Raw genomic sequence first — 18,675 nt, 5'->3', positions numbered from 1 at the left:
AACTTACATATAATAGGAGCCCCAACATAGCCTCCTATATACATTTTGAGCCCGACTTAGCCACATATATTCAGCACATTCCTCCACATAGCCTCCTATATGCTATATGAGCCCCTCTGTATACAATGTGTACCCCCACATAGCCCTTCTGTATACAGTTTTAGCACCCACATACACCTTCTATACAAAGTCTGAGTCCTCACACAGACTTCTAAATACAGCATGAGCCTCCACGCAGCCTCTCTATATATAGTGTGAGCCCCCACAAAGCCTCTCTATATACAGTGTGAGACCCACAAAGCCTCAAATATACAGTATGAGCCTCACATAGCCTCCTAGATGCAATATGAGTCTCACATAGCCTCCTATATACAGTAGGAGCCCCCACATAACCTCCTAAATACATTATGAGCATCATATAACTTATTATATACATTATGGGCCACATCTAGCTTCTGTAATGCAAAATGAACCCCACATAGCCACTTATCTATATATATAATTGCCTTATTCTGTCTGTCTGTCTGTCTGTCTGTCTTGCTCCAAAATTGTGTCACCGTGACAGTGTCACCGTGACAGTGTCGTTAGAGTGACAACTGTCGGATTGGCCGCTGGGCTCTGCCTGGCCCCGCCCCCCCCACAGATTCGCCGCTCGCCTCGGCCTCGCCCCGCCTTCCACATGGATTGGCCGCTCGCCCCGACCCTCCGCACGCATCGACCGCTCGGCCACGCCCCTTTCCCCGAATTCAAACGAAGCCCCGGCTCCCCCAGCCCAGACATAACCTTGCGATGCTGGGATCGTGACGGAGCCGGTGTATGCTGGTAACCATGATAAACATCGGGTAACTATAGGAAGCGCTTCCCTTAGTTACTCGATGTGTATCATGGTTACCAGCGAACACCGCCTCCCGGTACACATGTGCAGGGAGCCGGCATACGCTGCGGTCAATAATGAAGTGTCATGCAGCGGTGAAAGAGTTAAAGACACTGCAAGACACTTCATTATAGGCAGCGGGCACCCCCAGAAGAGAGAAGACAGAAGAAAGAAGACCCCGCAGTCATACTCACCAGACGCCGACCGGGAGCAGGTGAGCGCATCAAGGTCCTGCAGCAGCGGAACACGCACACACATAAGAACAGACACACACATCAGATCACACTCACTCACTCTCACACACACCTCACACACACATCAGATCGCATCCACACACTCACAACATCCAGTGATATCGCTTACTTCTCGGCGGCGATACTGTGTGTGCAGTGACCTTCCAGGACCTGCCGGAGGATCACATGGCCGGAAGCATGTGGTATCTCCAGATGTTGTGAGTGTGTGAGCGCGTATGTGCGATATCGTCAGTGTGTGTGTGCGTGTATGCGATCGGATGTGTGCGTGTATGCGATCAGATGTGTGCGTGTATGCGATCGGATGTGTGCGTGTATGCGATCGGATGTGTGAGTGTCGGCAGAAGGCAGAGGAGTACGGCGTGCAGCACAGCTGCTGGGACCGCCCACCGGAGGGCACAGGGAGAAGTGGGGTGTGAGTGTATGCGATCAGATGTGTGCGTGTATCCTGTCTGATGTGTGACTGTGGAGCACGATGGGGGGTGTGCAGCATGGGGGATGGAGCACAATGGGGGGTGTGCAGCATGGGGGATGGAGCATGATGGGGAGTGCACAGCATGGGGGATGGAGCACGATGGGGGGTGCGCAGCATGGGGGATGGAGCACGATGGGGGGTGCGCAGCATGGAGGATGGAGCACGATGGGGGGTGCGTATCATGGGGGATGGAGCATGATGGGGAGTGCGCAGCATGGGGGATGGAGCACGATGGGGAGTGCGCAGCATGGGGGATGGAGCACGATGGGGAGTGCACACCTCCCCCAAAAACACACACCGCCACACGCGCACCGCACAACACCCCACACACACACTGGGAACCACAAACACCGCCCTACACAGACACCCACACACAGACAACGCCGCACACACACAACACACAACACACAAACACCGCGGCATACATAAATATACGCACATACCGCGCAACACACACACTGCACAAAACATACCTCCCCCAAAACACACAAACGCACTCCACACCCACATAAACCGCGCAACACACACAGCACCACACACAGACAACACTGCAGACACACAGCGCTCCACAAACAACGCAACACACACAACGCAACACACAAACAACACCGCTCTCACACACCCCCACACCCAGACAACACCCAGAACATTTACAGCGCCCTACACAAACACTGGCAACTACACACAACAACATCTATATATATATAACAAAAATCATACATTAACTACACAATAAATTCTAGAATACCCGATGCGTTAGAATCGGGCCACCTTCTAGTATACTATATGAGCCCCCACATAGCCTCACATATACATTATGAGACCCACTTAGGCTCATATATACAGCATGTTCCCCCAGAATAAACTAATGATCCAAAGATAAATATATTAGTGATTTTTATTTGTCAATGAGTTTCTGAGATTTTTCTCTCCTTCCTCAGGACAAAAATCACATAAAGGTAAGATCAAGGGAGAGGAGGTGTATATGTTCAACTAGGATGAGTGCAAACAAAAAAGGAAAAGGGTGTTGGGGTCCATGGACACCACATGGTCATATGATGCAATTCAAATCATCAACTCGTTCAAAAACAATATATCATACATATAATGAATAAATAGTAAATACTTGGTAGGAATACAGATTAAGACAGGAAAATAAAAAATTTTGTTACTCCTGTATGAAACAAAAAATGTATCTTTACTCAGTATCTGATTGTGTACAACTCGTGGACTAAAAAGGTAAACCTGCAGAGAAGTGCTATGAGTGAGTACTCTATAGGGGGAGCTACGCATAAACAAGTGAGAAATGTAGTCAATATGGTGATGATGAGGAAAAAATAAACATTTTCACACTATGAAAAAAAAAATCTAAGATTAATTATTATGCGGATCATAAGAAAAAAATATATTCTGTATAACGCAAAAGAACGTTTAATAACAAGTACAAACTGGTCGAATTATTATTTTATATTTTTAAATTTATGTTAATAATTATTTGTGCTTTTTCCTACCCATATACATTATATACACAACGTATTTCCGATCTATTGGATGTTTTTAATTTTATTCTTTTATTAGATCTATTATATAAAGCTGAATGTGTGTGTGTATGTATGTATGTGTGTGTGTATGTCCAGGATTTGCATCTGCACCGTCGCAGCTACAGCCACAAAATTTTGCACACTCACACATCTGGACCCCGAGAGCGTCATAGGCTATGTTGTGAGGCGAAATTTTAACCCTGCGCTTTCCAATTTACCAATCAATTTTGCCCCTATCTACATAATGGGAAAAAAGTGAAACGAAAAGTATATCCACACCGTCGGATTTACAATCACGAAATTTTGTACAGACACCTCATGTGACCCAGAAACGTCGTAGACTATGTTTTGACAGGAAAATTTAACCCCGCGCTTTACAGTTACTCTCCAAAAAACATGCCTCCATTAAAGTAAATGGAGCCTGGAACTACAGGTTATTAGTAGGAGCTGTGATTGGATGCTATAGGAACAAAAGACATTCATAGTATAAGAAGCTTATATGTGAGGTAATAAGATGTGGTTGGGGAGATGGATAGAGAGAGACAGAGAGACAGAGAGCAACAGAGAGAGAGACCGACTGAGACAGAAAGGGAAAGAGACAGAGAGATAGAAACAGACAGGAAAAGAGACAGACAGAGACAGACCTGGAAAGAGACAGACCTGGAAAGAGACAGATGGGGAAAGAGACAGACAGACATGCAGACAGGGACAGAGACAGGCAGACAGGGAAGGAGGAGACAGCCAGAGAGACAGACAAAGATAGATGGGAAAGACCTTGATATAGACAGATGGGGAAAGAGACAGAGAAATAGAGACAGACAAGGAAAGAGACAGACAGAGACATGCAGACAGGGAAAGAGACAGACAGGAAAAAACACAGACAAAGAGACGGGGAAAGAGACAGACCTGAAAGAGACAGATGGGGAAAGAAACAGAGAGATAGAGACATACAAAGAAAGAGACAGACAGAGACAGGCAGATGGGGACATAGACAGATGGAGAAAGACAGACGGGGAAAGAGACAAACCTGGAAAGAGACAGACCTGGAAAGAGACAAACGGAGCACATTACTTGGCCGATTTAGTTAAATCTGTGTGGAATATCTGTGGTGTTGAAATAGATGTTGTGAAAAGCTTCTATTAGCTTAGTTTTTGCCTTTTAATAATTACATTTCTATCTATTTGTTTTGTGGTTTTTGTGTGCACAATACATTTTTGTTAATACATTCTATTTTGTTAACAACAGTTATTAACCCGGGCGAAGCCAGGTAGTACAGCTAGTTTCCAATAAATGCGTATCTGTTATTTTTCTGCAACTTATATTCATCCCCCACTATATGTTAGAGGTGATTATAAAATTCTGTGAAGCCCCTGTCATTTTAAAATGTTTACCACAGCCCTAGATGAAGTACGTGATGGGTGTAGTTTTCAAAATGAGATCACTTTTTGTCATTTGCTGGTTACATTTCCTGCAAACTATTTCTGTTAAATTTACGCACCCAAAGCCAAATAGCATTTCTTCCCTTTCAAGAATAGTTTTCGAACAAATATTGCTGCATTTGAGAGAAGTTGCTTTAAAAATTGTGTGATCCATTTTCTCGCATGAACTCCTGTAAAAATGAAAAATATAGTGCTGAAACCTAATTTTTGTGGTAAAAAAACATACCGTATTTTTCGCTTTATAAGACGCACTTTTGTTCCCCCAAATTTTGGGAGAAAGTAGGGGGTGTGTCTTATAAGCCGAATATATGGGGGGGTGTATATATATATATATATATATACTAGAAGGTGGCCCGATTCTAACGCATCGGGTATTCTAGAATTTAATGTATGATTTTTGTTATATATATATAGATGTTGTTGTGTGTAGTTGCCAGTGTTTGTGTAGGGCGCTGTAAATGTTCTAGATATTGTCTGGGTGTGGGGGTGTGTGAGAGCGGTGTTGTTTGTGTGTTGTGTGTGTTGCGTTGTTTGTGGAGCGCTGTGTGTCTGCAGTGTTGTCTGTGTGTGGTGCTGTGTGTGTTGCGCGGTTTGTGTGGGTGTGGAGTGCGTTTGTGTGTTTTGGGGGAGGTATGTTTTGTGCAGTGTGTGTGTTGCGCGGTATGTGCGTATATTTGTGTATGCCGCGGTGTTTGTGTGTTGGGTGTTGTGTGAGTGCGGCGTTGTCTGTGTGTGGGTGTCTGTGTAGGGCGGTGTTTGTGGTTCCCAGTGTGTGTGTGGTGTGTTGTGCGGTGCGCGTGTGGCGGTGTGTGTGTGTTTTTGGGGGAGGTGTGCACCCCCATCGTTCTCCATCCCCCATGCTGCGCACCCCCCATCGTGCTCCATCCACCATGCTGCGCACCCCCCATCGTGCTCCATACCTCATGCTGTGCACTCCCCATCGTGCTCCATCCCCCATGCTGCGCACTCCCCATCGTACTCCATCCCCATGCTGTGCACCCCCATCATGCTCCATCCCCCATGCTGCACACTCCCCATCGTGCTCCATCCTCCATGCTGTGCACCCCCCATCGTGCTCCATCCCCCATGCTGCGCACCCCCCCATGCTGTGCACCCCCCATCGTGCTCCATCCCCCATGCTGCGCACCCCCCATCGTGCTCCATCCCCTATGCTGTGCACCCCCCATCGTGCTCCATCCCCCATGCTGCATACCCCCCATCGTGCTCCATCCCCCATGCTGCACACCCCCCATCATGCTCCATCCCCCATTCTGCGCATCCCCCATCGTGCTCCATCCCCCATGCTGCGCACTCCCCGTCGTGCTCCACAGTCACACATCAGACAGTATACACGCACACATCTGATCGCATACACTCACACCCCACTTCTCTCTGTGCCCTCCGGTGGGCGGTCGCAGCAGCTGTGCTGCACGCCGTGCTCCTCTGCCTTCTGCCGACACTCACACATCCGATCGCATACACGCACACATCCGATCGCATACACGCACACACACACTGACGATATCGCACATACGCGCTCACACACTCACAACATCCAGAGATTCCACATGCTTCCGGCCATGTGATCCTCCGGCAGGTCCTGGAAGGTCACTGCACGCACAGTATCGCCGCCGAGAAGTAAGCGATATCACTGGATGTTGTGAGTGTGTGGATGCGATCTGATGTGTGTGTGAGGTGTGTGTGAGAGTGAGTGAGTGTGATCTGATGTGTGTGTGTCTGTTCTTATGTGTGTGCGTGTGTGTGTGTTCCGCCGCTGCAGGACCTTGATGCGCTCACCTGCTCCCGGTCGGCGTCTGGTGAGTATGACTGCGGGGTCTTCTTTCTTCTGTCTTCTCTCTTCTGGGGGTGCCCGCTGCCTATAATGAAGTGTCTTGCAGTGTCTTTAACTCTTTCACCGCTGCATGACACTTCATTATTGACCGCAGCGTATGCCGGCTCCCTGCACATGTGTACCGGGAGGCGGTGTTCGCTGGTAACCATGATACACATCGGGTAACTAAGGGAAGCGCTTCCTATAGTTACCCGATGTTTATCATGGTTACCAGCGTACACCGGCTCCATCACGATCCCAGCATCGCAAGGTTATGTCTGGGCTGGGGGAGTCGGGGCTTCGTTTGAATTCGGGGAAAGGGGCGTGGCCGAGCGGTCAATGCGTGCAGAGGGTCGGGGCGAGAGGCCAATCCATGCGGGGGGTGGGGCCAGGCCGAGGCGAGTGGCCAATCCGTGGGGGGGGCCAGGCAGAGCCCAGCGGCCAATCCGACAGTTGACACTGTCACGGTGACACTGTCATGGTGACACAATTTTGGAGCAAGACAGACAGACCGACAGAATAAGGCAATTATATATATAGATATACTGCAGGGTCCGCTCTGGAGCGCTGCTGGGGGCAGGCGAACGCTGCGGGCTGCAGCCTTTGAGCTCCTGCTCCCGCTCATATAATATGCACAGCCGCTGTCCATCTCCGTGGTGCTGAAATCGCACCGCTGTGACGGGCTGGGAGAGCGGTGCATATTATATGTCCCTCCACCCCCCTGTGATGGCACATGCCCCCCATGTTAGATATGGCCCCCATGCTGCTGCTCATTCTAAAATAAAAAAGCTTTACTTACCTCCTCCAGCGTTTCTCCCCAGTGTCCCTGCTTCCACTGTGATCAGGCACGCAGAGATGAAGTCACTCTGCTGTGCCGATCACATGACCGGCACCAAGAACCAGGAAGTGGAGGAACAGAAGCACAGAGGGAGACAGGAGGGAGATCAGCGCTGGAGGAGGTAAGGAAAGAGTGTTTTATTTTACTATGGACAGCAGCATGGGGGCGATATCTAACACAGGGGAACGTGTGCAATCCATAGGGGACCATAGGCAGCACAGGGGAATGTATGCAACACATAGGGGGCCATAGGCAGCAAAGGGGAATGTGTGCAATCCATAGGGGGCCATAGGCAGCACAGGGGAACGTATGTAATCCATAGGGGGCCATACGCAGCACAGGGCAATGTGTGCAATCCATAGGGGGCCATAGGCAGCACAGGGGAATGTGTGCAATCCATAGGGGGCCATAGGCAGCACAGAGGGATGTGTGCAATCCATAGGGGGCCATAGGCAGCACAGGGAACATGTGCAATCCATACAGGGCCATAGGCAGCACAGGGGAACGTGTGCCAGCACAAGGGGGCTATATTCAATATAAGGGGGCCATATCCAGATTAAGGGGGCTAATTTTAGGATGGGGGGCTATGAGGGACATATACCCTATATGATTTGTTAGACGGACACTGGCATTATAAGATGGACCCCATTTAACATTAAAAAAAAAATTCTCTTTTCCTTCACCAAATTTGGGGGTGCGTCTTATAATGCGAAAAATACAGTAATTTTTCATTTAAGTATATTTGTCATAACGGTGGGTCTAAAACAATGCAGCTGGGTCAATTCCAGCCAAATATGCACTCCAAAAGTCAAATAATACACTTTAACCTCCAGCCCATGCCATGTACCAAAACAATACATTTCAACCACATATTGTGGGAACCATATTCTCTTGCTACCCTATGTGAAAATTTAAAATAGGCTACTAACATAACATTTTAGTTTAAAAAATGTAATTTTTCATTTTTGCATCCCAATGTTTTCAATTTTTGTGAAGAAGCTGTGGTTCTGAAATAGTTACCTCACATGTACAGTACAGACCGAAAGTTTGGACACACCTTCTAATCTCTAGAACAACTATTAAGAGGAGACTTTGTGCAGCAGGCCTTCATGGTAAAATAGCTGCTACGAAACCACTGGTAAGGACAGGCAACAAGTAGAAGAGACTTGTTTGGGCTAAAGAACACAAGGAATGGACATTAGACCAGTGGAAATCTGTGCTTTGGTCTGATGAGTCCAAATTTGAGATCTTTGGATCCAACCACCGTGTCTTTGTAGAAAAGGTAAACAAATGGACTCCACAGTACATGCCTGCTTCCCACCGTAAAGCATGGAGGAGGAGGTGTGATGGTGTGGGGGTGCTTTGCTGGTGACACTGTTGGGGATTTATTCAAAATTGAAGGCATACTAAACAAGCATGGCTACCATAGCATCTTGCAGCGGCATGCTATTCCATCCAGTTTGCGTTTAGTTGGACCATCATTTATTTTTCAACAGTGCAATGACGCCAAACACACCTCCAGGCTGTGTAAGGGCTATTTGACTAAGAAGGAGAGTGATGGGATGCTACGCCAGATGACCTGGTCTCCACAGCTACCAGACCTGAACCCAATCGAGATGGTTTGGGGTGAGCTGGACCGAAGAGTGAAGGCCAAAGGGCCATCAAGTGCTAAGTATTTCTGGGAACTCCTTCAAGACTGTTGGAAAACCATTTCCGGTGACTACCTCTTGAAGCTCATCAAGAGAATGCCAAGAGTGTGCAAAGCAATAATCAAAGCAAAAGGTGGCTACTTTGAGGAACCTAGAATATAAGACATATTTTCAGTTGTTTCACACTTTTTTAAGTATTTCATTCCACATGTTTTCATTCATAGTTTTGATGTCTTCAATGTGAATCTACAATTTTTAGAGTCATGAAAATAAATAAAACTCTTTGAATGAGAAGGTGTGTCCAAACTTTTGATCTGTACTATATAGGGTGTTATTTCCAAAATAGAGTCATTTGTGGGAAAATTTCTGCTATTTCAGCATTACCAGTGCTCTGCAAATTTGACATTGTATTTGAAATCTATTCTAGTCAAATTTTGCACTTTAAAAGTTATATAGTGTACATTCCCCTCTATGCTATGACGTGTGTCGAAACAATAAATTCTGATCACATAATAAGTATCAACTCATTCAGTAATAACACAGGTATGCAAAATTTAGGTTTACTAAAATTTTTGGAATCCAGTGACTGATCCTTATGTTTTCTTATACCCTCATTTCAAAAAACATTTTTATTTGTAAACGTCACATGGATTTTGCACAAAACGCACGTGAAATTACGTACAAGCGAGATGAACAAGGAAAATCTTTAGCCAAAAAAGTACACAATATTATACAGTATATATAAGTGTATTGATCATTCACTGTGCAACATTGTTGGAAATTAATTTTTGCGCCTTTTCCTTTTCTCGTCAAAGCTTCTATTGATACCTTTTCTTTTATAGAACAACGGACATCAGGCAGGACAACAGACTTTGGGCAGGACAGCGGACTTCGGGGAGGGCAACGGACTTCGGGCAAGATACAGGGACGGTGCTGGATGGTACCACGACACCGGGACACCGCAGGACGGGTCAAGGAATGTAATGACCGTAGGTCTGAAGAGAATCCAGTGGGTCACAAATCGAGACAGAGGCAGAAATAAACAAGGGTTCCTTTACTGGGTTGAGAATTAGAGTATGATTCAGAATAAATTATGATTGACTTAAGAACCCCTTAAAGCACCACAAAAGTGGAATTAACACACTCAGCTTTTAGCCAGAATCAATGCGCCGATCTCAGAGTTCCCGGGTTATGTATATTACCTCAGGAACCGGGAATAAATTTACCTACTCACCAGGTTGAACAAAGAAAAACAATTAACTATAAAGGCAGAGGTGTAAATCCAATGGGGGCACCCTGAGGGAACCTCTGAGATGGTGCACTGAGTATAACTTATCACCACTAATAATAATAAAGCCTTAAATTTTACCAACGGTGGTTTTACACTGAACGAAGGGATACCCAGGTATCTTAAAGCTATGGTGCCGTTAACTTCAAGGGAAGTTTCACACAAGCCTGTGGTCCGAGTCCGCTGTATATAATTCCAAAGAAGGAAGAAAAAGGAAACACAAAAATCTTCTTCTTGCTCTCAGGATGTCTTCACCCCGATCCTGTCATGCAGGGACCCCGGACTTAAGGCTGCTTTACATGGTACGACCGATTGTGCGATTTCACAATCGATCATACCCGCCCCCGTCCTTTTTGCGTCACGGGCAAATCGCTGCCCGTGTCGCACAAAGTCGGTAACCCCCATCACACATACTTACCTCTCGTGCGACCTCGCTGTGGGCGGCGAACGTCCACTTCCTGGAGTGGGAGGGACGTTCGGCGTCACAGCGACATCACACGGCCGCCGGCCAATGGAAGCGGAGGGGCGGAGATGAGCAGGACGTAAACATCCCGCCCACCTCCTTCCTTCACATAGCCGGCGGCGGCCGTGTGACGCAGGTGAGCTGCTGTTCATCGTTCCCGGGGTGTCACATGGAGCGACGTGTGCTACCCCGGAAACGATGAACAACTAAATTAAACGATATTATGGAACCTAGCGAGCAGTAAACGACTCACAATTTGTGAGCGATACTACGTCGCTAGGAGGTGTCACACAGGCCCAGACCCAGACGATCTATCGCACGATAGATTGTCTGGTGTAAAGCAGCCTTTAGTCGATATTAGTCAATTACTCCACACAGAACACAGTCTCAGGCCCACAGCTCTGTAGTAATCCTCAGACAGAACACAGGCTTTCTCGATCCAGAGAACAGCCCTCCCCTCAGGAAATTGGAGCTCCTTTCTCTCACACAACACGGTCCAATTTCTTCAGCATAGATCCTGGTTCTTTTGTGAGGAAAGATAATGAAAAAAAAAAATCTCCAACAGTCTCTCTGATCTCTCTCTCTTTTTAGACTCTTATTAACCCGCAGTCACACAGGGTAGCCCGGGCTCAGCACACTTTCTCTGAGGTAACTCGTGCATCTACAGGGTCTTTGACCCAAAACCCTGCTGATCAGTGCAGGCAGGCAGAACTCAGAGGGTCCTACTGCACTGCTGACACAATCACATTTCAGACTCTCACAGGAACACAGACAGAGATGAAAGCTGGTTGGATCCAGGCACACAGACAGGTCAGGTACAAGAACATAGGCTTGAGCAGGTTCAGGAATTCAGCAGACACAAAACTGGTTACAGGCAAGACTGGAGCTAGGGTACAGGCAGACCAGAGCAATAGGCTGGACCAACACGACATGACTAGGTTAGGAACCTAATGAGTTTCTCAGGTCCCTCCCAACAGGGAACGGAGCCTTAAATACCTGGTATCTCCCAGTGATGGGATAGGGACACCTTTCCAAGTTGTTCACGCTTCCCCTTAAAGGGACAGGGAGCATATGCACACCCTAGGCTAGGCATCAGCAAACCCCACATGGCATGCACAGGGCCTAGGCAACTCAGCAGGAGCCAGGGGAGAAATTCACATAGGCAGTTGTGGAAAGAACCAGGATTAACACTAAACATGGCCAGCAACACAGCAGTGGAGAGGACAATGAAACACGTGGGTGGCCATGCAGGCGAGCAGAGGACCATGCAGCACAAAGATGGCAGTGCAGGGGGATGAGGGCCAAAACACATCTAAGACACACCTGGATGACCATGCTCAAGAGCAGGAGGCCACAAAACAAGTGCACGCCCGCAAGGACAAGTGGGAGGTCAAGGAGGTAACATCAGTGTCCCTGCTGAGCTGCGGAGAGGAGAATGCACTGACATCGGCGCTATAGGCCGGCATTTTTAGGGACAGGGATGAGGTATTACACTTGTGTAAAGAAATTATTTCTTTCCTCAGTTCTTGTGACATTTCTCTTCCATGTGGTTCCATTGCTGATAGTAAAGAATGGGAAGGAGTTTTCTATGTTAACTAATGCCCTTTTATAGTCAGTTGTCTAGTGGATACCAATTTAAGAAATAATTGGACGTTATCTCTAGGTGAAGTCTTGGTAACTAAAATTTTGTACTCTAAACTTTCAAAGAGATATATAGAAGGGGTTAAAGCCGCGCATCAGCCAAATATGAAACTGTAGAAGCGTTGATAAAGTATAATATTCTTTTTATTCCATCGGTCTACGCATTTCAAGGTCAAAAGACCTCTTCCTCAGGACCAGTACGTCAACAAAAGGCATGATTTTGATGCCTTTTGTTGACGTACTGGTCCTGAGGAAGCGGTCTTTTGACCTTGAAACGCGTAGACCAATGGAATAAAAAGAATATTATACTTAATCAACGCTTCTACAGTTTCATATTTGGCTGATGAGCGGCTTTAACCCCTTCTATATATCTCTTTGAGTGTTCATCCACGTGGGGCTGCAGCAGATGCCAGGATCTCATGCGTATCAGTAGTTGTGACTTTCACAACTATACTAGGTGAGTGTATATTCTCTATATATACCCGACTGTCCCTTTGGTGTTACACTATCAGCGCTTCTTTTTTAGATGTACTCTAAACTTTGGCTTTGCTCCTAAAACTTTCATTGGGGTATACTCATTTTTGTAACATGGTCATGAATGAAATTTCCTATTTAGGTTTGAAAAATATTAAATATTGTTGGCAGTGAATGGGCCACATTTGTGGGTGTATTTTGTAGTATGGTATTCCATAGAAAATGTTGATTCTGAAAGGAAACTAAAGATTTTCTCACCAATCTGTTGGGGTGTACTTATTTATGCTGATCACTAAATATATACTTGCATAACATACTTATAAATGACACAGGCAGCACAGCATTGTTAACATACAATTTTTTCCTTCACCTATTGAGGTATGAAGATAACTGGTTTCAGTGCAAAATGCTGAAACTTGCAATGGAAATACTGTAGAGATACATTTTAGGTGAATTTTCAGAAACTACCGTATGACAATCGCAGAATTTTGTTTCAGGTAATAGGAAGCCAAATTTAATTTAAACAGTAAACCAGGCAGCCTGTCTATCAGAAACATGTTTTCATTATTTGCATTCGTAGATGTGAATTGTTATGCTTTGGGCATCTCCTCACATATCTTTTGCAATTTTTTTTTCAATACTTGCATTAATATTTAATTTTCTTCCAACATTGTTCAACTTTAATGGTTGTCTAATTTTTGTTTTTCATCCACAGAGAAGCTATTAATTTATGAATATACAGGGCAGTAAGTAATAACTTGCATGAATGCCTTCAACAGATATGCTTCTATAGGCCTCCCATAAAATAGACTCTGGGAGCTGATACTATCTATTGGCCAAGCCTCAATGATCAGTAGTTTACAAAGGGAAAGAAAAAACAAAGTTTTTTTTTTAAGAAGTCAACAAAGTGAATTGGCATCAACAAATATAGAAATTGGCTGATGTTTGTTCTTTTTCGTTCCTTTCTAGAAAAGCAGCGCTTTTATATTCTGAATGGAGTTTCATAAATCCACATTACATCACATGTATGCTCTGCAAGCATGTTAATGTTCTTTCTGCATATACCTTCTGATTATATTTGGGCTTCACAGAAACAGTATTAATACAAGCCTTTACTCGTTATATGTAATACAACATAATAAGGCGATAAAGTGCTCTCTCAAGTTACAGTATTCATTGGTTCTAAAATGACTGCAAATTATTGTAACTTTAGACCATTGCTCCATGGAAAATTAGTAACTGATTCCAAAGCCATCAGGATGTCAGCTTGTCCTGGCAAAGGTAGAAAGCAGTTAGTGTAGCACAGATAACAAGCAGCACAGTACAAGTATCACAGATAGATTGCAGTACATTACATGTTACACAAGGAGATAACAGTACAGTATATGTCATTCAGGTAGAGACCAGTTCACTACTTATTGTTCAGATAGATACTGTAAGGGGTACTTTGCATGCTGCGACATCGCAAGCCGATTGCTGCGATGCCGAGTGTGATAGTACCCGCCCCTGTCGCAGCAGCGATGTCTTGTGATAGCTGCCGTAGCGAACATTATCGCTACGGCAGCTTCACATGCACTTACCTGCCCTGCGACGTCGCTCTGGCCGGCGACCCGCCTCCTTTCTAAGGGGGAGGGTCGTGCGGCTTCACAGCGACGTCACACGGCAGGCGGCCAATAGAAGTGGAGGGGCGGAGATGAGCGGGACGTAAACATCCCGCCCACCTCCGTCCTTCCGCATAGCCGGCGTGAGCCGCAGGACGCAGGTGCGCTGATGTTCCTCACTCCTGCGGCTTCTCATACAGCGATGTGTGCTGCCGCAGGGGAACGAGGAACAACATCGTACCGTCGCTGCAGCTAAATTATGAAAATATCGGACGCTACACCGATGATACGATTATGACGCTTTTGCGCTCGTTAATCGTATCAAAAAGGATTTACACACTCCAATATCGACAGCGACGCCGGATGTGCGTCACTTTCGATTTGACCACACCGACATCGCACCTGCGATGTCGTAGTGTGCAAAGTACACTTTAGTGTGCAGTACATGTAGTACAGATAAAGATCAGTGTATGTATTCCGATAGAAAGCAGTACAGTGCATATAGAGTACTTTTCGGTATGCAAGGTGTCGATTCGTATTGAATTGATGATGCTCTACAATTTTTTAATTCACTTTTTTTTCTCTATCTCATTCCGTTTACGAGATAAAAATGCTAACTCCGTTTTTGCACCAGGTGGCAATATAGGTGGCTTCATTTTGTAGCACATGGCTACTTTACTACACCGAGACACCACTTCTTTGCCTATAGCTGCCGCCGTTCTCAAGTTAATGGCGGTGGACAGTATATGGGTGGACACACTGTATATAGTAAGCACTGTTCTTTTCCTATATTTGTAGCGTCCCACTGGGCCTAAGGGGTTACTTGTCACCGGGCAAGTCGTTTTGTGGGGTTGCTGTGACTGGCCTGACCCGGCTCCGTGGCTCCATCGACTACATGTACAGGACAAACAAACAGGTGCAAGGTGTAGAGGGGGATGGAAGGGGGGCGAAGGGTCCCTGGGAAACGTGTCGCCGGTTGCAGCGGTGACTGGGGTCTCTGCCTCCTCCGCCTCCGACTCTTTCTGCGACTTTTCCTCTTCCAGGGGCGGTGTTGGATGGGAATGGGGGATGCTTTGCAGCGCCATCCGTGGTGTGCGGTCAGGAATGTGGATACCCATTACTTGAAGCAACCCCGCTGTTCGTGTTAAGTGTCCCATCTCGTGTGCAGGTGACACGGGTCCTTGCCGTATGGTCCAACCATAGCCCTGACCCCGGATCCAATATATCGCTGTGCTCCGGGAAAGTGGGTAGGGGATGATGGAACATGAAATCCCCATCCCCTGCAGATTTGTTAGAGGAGGTTTCCCCAACCAAGGGTTCTGCACCCCATCTGCGCTGGCACTGTGGGAACGATTAGGCTCTACCTCCGCTACCATGTCTCCTTTCTCAGCATCTCCACCGGTTGCCTCTCGCCCTATTCCAGTCTTACTCCTGCAAACTCAGTGCGGTGTTGTGGCCCCTGGCCCTGGGACTATTTCCACCTATCTCCTTTCCCAAGGGCCAGCCTGTTAAATGCTGCTCTCTCAACTGTCTGCTCTATTTACTGTCCTGGGCTGATCTGACTAGAATCTATTTGTGTGTTTCTCTCTCACTCAGTGCCCCCACCCTTGGGATGACTCTTAGTGGATGTTGCCCTGGTAACCTGGATTTCCCAAGATTGCCTGGCTTCCTGTGTAAGTGGTGACTCATAGCTAGATGTTTGTAGGTGAAAAACAACACCAGTGATTAACTCCTTCATCATCCAAGTCCAAGCATTGCACCCTAAATGAAATGCAATGCCCTGTGGTGACTGAAGCCTCAGTGGCGCCATATATTTATACAGTAGGCTCTGTTCCGTTCCTGTATCTATATATTCAAATTGTCTCTCCAGGAAAGGAGACAAACTCTAGCACAGCGCCACTTATTGGAAGTAGCGATCCTAAAAGTCAAAAGTGGATTTTTAAAAATTATTTGCATATGACTTAGGATTTATGCCAAATCAGAATCCCAATTTGCAGACACGGTGTTTCGGGGTGCTTGCCCCTCATCAGTGCAAAGTATGGGGTGTCTGATTTGGCTCATGAGAAGCTATGTGGGGACCACGGGGGAACACTATTCTCCTTAAAGAGACTTTGCAAGCCAGTCTGGCTGCCAGTAAGGGGACTTATAGCTGCAATGCCCCTCTGGGAAATATTCAAATTGTCTCTCCAGGAAAGGAGACAAACTCTAGCGCAGCACCACCTATTGGAAGTAGTGATCCGAAAAGTCAAAAGTGGATGTTTAACAATCCTTTGCATATGACTTAGGATTTATGCCAGATCAGAATCCCAATTTGCGGACACGGTGTTTCGGGGTGCTTGCCCCTCGTCAGTGCAAAGTATGGGGTGTCTGATCTGGTTCATGAGAAGCTATGTGGGGACCACGAGGGAACACTATTCTCCTTAATAGTAAGCAGTCTTCTATTCCTGTATTTATACAGTAAGCTCCATTCTGTTCATGTATCTATATAGTAAGCACTGGTCTGTTCCTGTATCTATTCAGTAAAACTAAGTCCCTGTTTTGTCCTACTGCACATATGCGTGTTCCTGCTGCCTCTCCAGGCTCTAAGTGCGAGATTCCCACTACTGCACATGCACGTGACGTCACCAATGATACGGAAGCTCCTGATTGGCTGACATGGACGTCACAGATGACACAGCGGCTGCTGTGTGGCTGCGGCCGGTGCCATTGCCATCTGGCGTCTGGCTTGGGGCAGGGCTTAGGCTATAAAGGACCCTGGGCGATGCCCATCGCGCCCCATGTTACCTGCAGTGTCTGTGGCCGGATTGTATGTGTAAGAGCAGTAGGCAGGGTTAGGCATTGGTGCTTGTCATGCCAAGATCCGTGGCTCAGCACACCAAGGGTCAGATTACCCCTCCTGTCCTACCATCCCTCAGGCACTCCAATGACATTAACTGGGCTGCCTCTCTGGTCTGGTCATGCTCCCTACACATGTGAGTGATCCCTCGACCCCTGTGTTGTTAAAAGGGATGATTCACCACCATCTTTGTGTTATATCTCTTTGAAGTTGTTACGCCCAGACGCCTGTCTCCTTGTGGCTTTGTCATCAGCCTGGAGGACCTCGGGTGACGATTGACTTTATTAGTTTTGCTCCAATTGTGCCCCAGCGTAACACATATAATGTAAAGCCTTTCCAAAAATAGATCCCCTAGATACAGGGGGAGCAATACATGGATATTAATAGGGAGTGTCACCTGCCCATTTTAGGGACTAGATAACAATATATTATACTCTAGTGAAAAATTCATAAGGTACTGTATGTTCTATATCTACCACCAGTAGTATTTTTTTTATATTCCTGAAAAGGTACACAGATCTATTTTTTAAGGGTGTCAACTAAAGATGTTCACCATTTGCTGATATATATTATAATTTTGCACCCTAACTAGAGTTGAGCGCGGTTCGAGGTTCGAGGTTCTCCAGTTCTAGGCTCGAGTGATTTTGGGGGCTGTTCTAGATCGAACTAGAACTCGAGCTTTTTGCAAAAGCTCGATAGTTCTAGATACGTTCGAGAACGGTTCTAGCAGCAAAAAAACCAGCTAATTTCTAGCTGGCTTTCTGCTGTAATAGTGTAAGTCACTCTGTGACTCACACTATTATGACATTTCAGTGTATAGTGTGCGGGAACAGCGCATTCAGATCACTGCTGTATGGATAATGGCGATCGCCATTTTTTTTTCTCCTTGTCTTCCTTCCCTATGCGCGCGCGTGTAGTGGGGAGGGCCAGCATGTCAGCCAATCCCAGACACACACACAGCTAAGTGTACTTTTAGCCAGAGAAGAAACGGCATGTGTGATAGGATGTCCATGTCACATGTCCCTGCATTATAAAAACGAGTATCTGCCCGTCCGGACGCCATTATATCTTCTGCGTCCTTGGTGTCAGACATCACTGGCACAGCTCCGTCCTGAGTCCTATCGCCGATACTGCTGTATGCGCTCCATACACAGCGCTGGACAGCTTAGGGAGATCACTTTCTATCAGTCCTTTTAAGGGCTCGTACGGGCAGGGTCAGAGCCATAGGTGACAGGTCCTGAAAACAGAGACAGCGTCTGTGTAGCTAAGGTCAGGGATTTCCTCGCTGCATTTCCCCATTAGGAGGGATAGAAAGGCAGGCTTCCATTCCTCTACCCAGAGACCCACAACCCTGCCACTGTACCCTCCTGTCCTCTGCACACTCCAACTCATTATAACTAAGCCATTATACTAGCAAACACTGAGTGTACCTAGTGGCATCCTAAACGTGGCTATTGGACTTTTGTATAGTCCC

General features: G+C 46.5%; 1 long non-coding RNA gene across 1 annotated transcript in view; it reads left to right on the top strand.

Moving 5' to 3' along the window:
- The window catches only part of LOC142290400 (uncharacterized), a 47,099-nt gene extending 34,757 nt beyond the window's left edge, over positions 1-12,342 (top strand). The window contains exon 3 of the long non-coding RNA XR_012750293.1: positions 9,741-12,342. This is a non-coding gene — a long non-coding RNA (uncharacterized LOC142290400). The remainder of the gene's footprint in view (positions 1-9,740) is intronic.
- Positions 12,343-18,675: the final 6,333 nt, after the last annotated feature.

This window comes from Anomaloglossus baeobatrachus, chromosome 2 (assembly GCF_048569485.1).
Source record: "Anomaloglossus baeobatrachus isolate aAnoBae1 chromosome 2, aAnoBae1.hap1, whole genome shotgun sequence".
NCBI classification, from domain to species: Eukaryota; Metazoa; Chordata; class Amphibia; order Anura; family Aromobatidae; genus Anomaloglossus; species Anomaloglossus baeobatrachus.
Note: the sequence above shows the minus strand (reverse complement) of the source record. Positions and strands in the feature narration are given on the sequence as shown.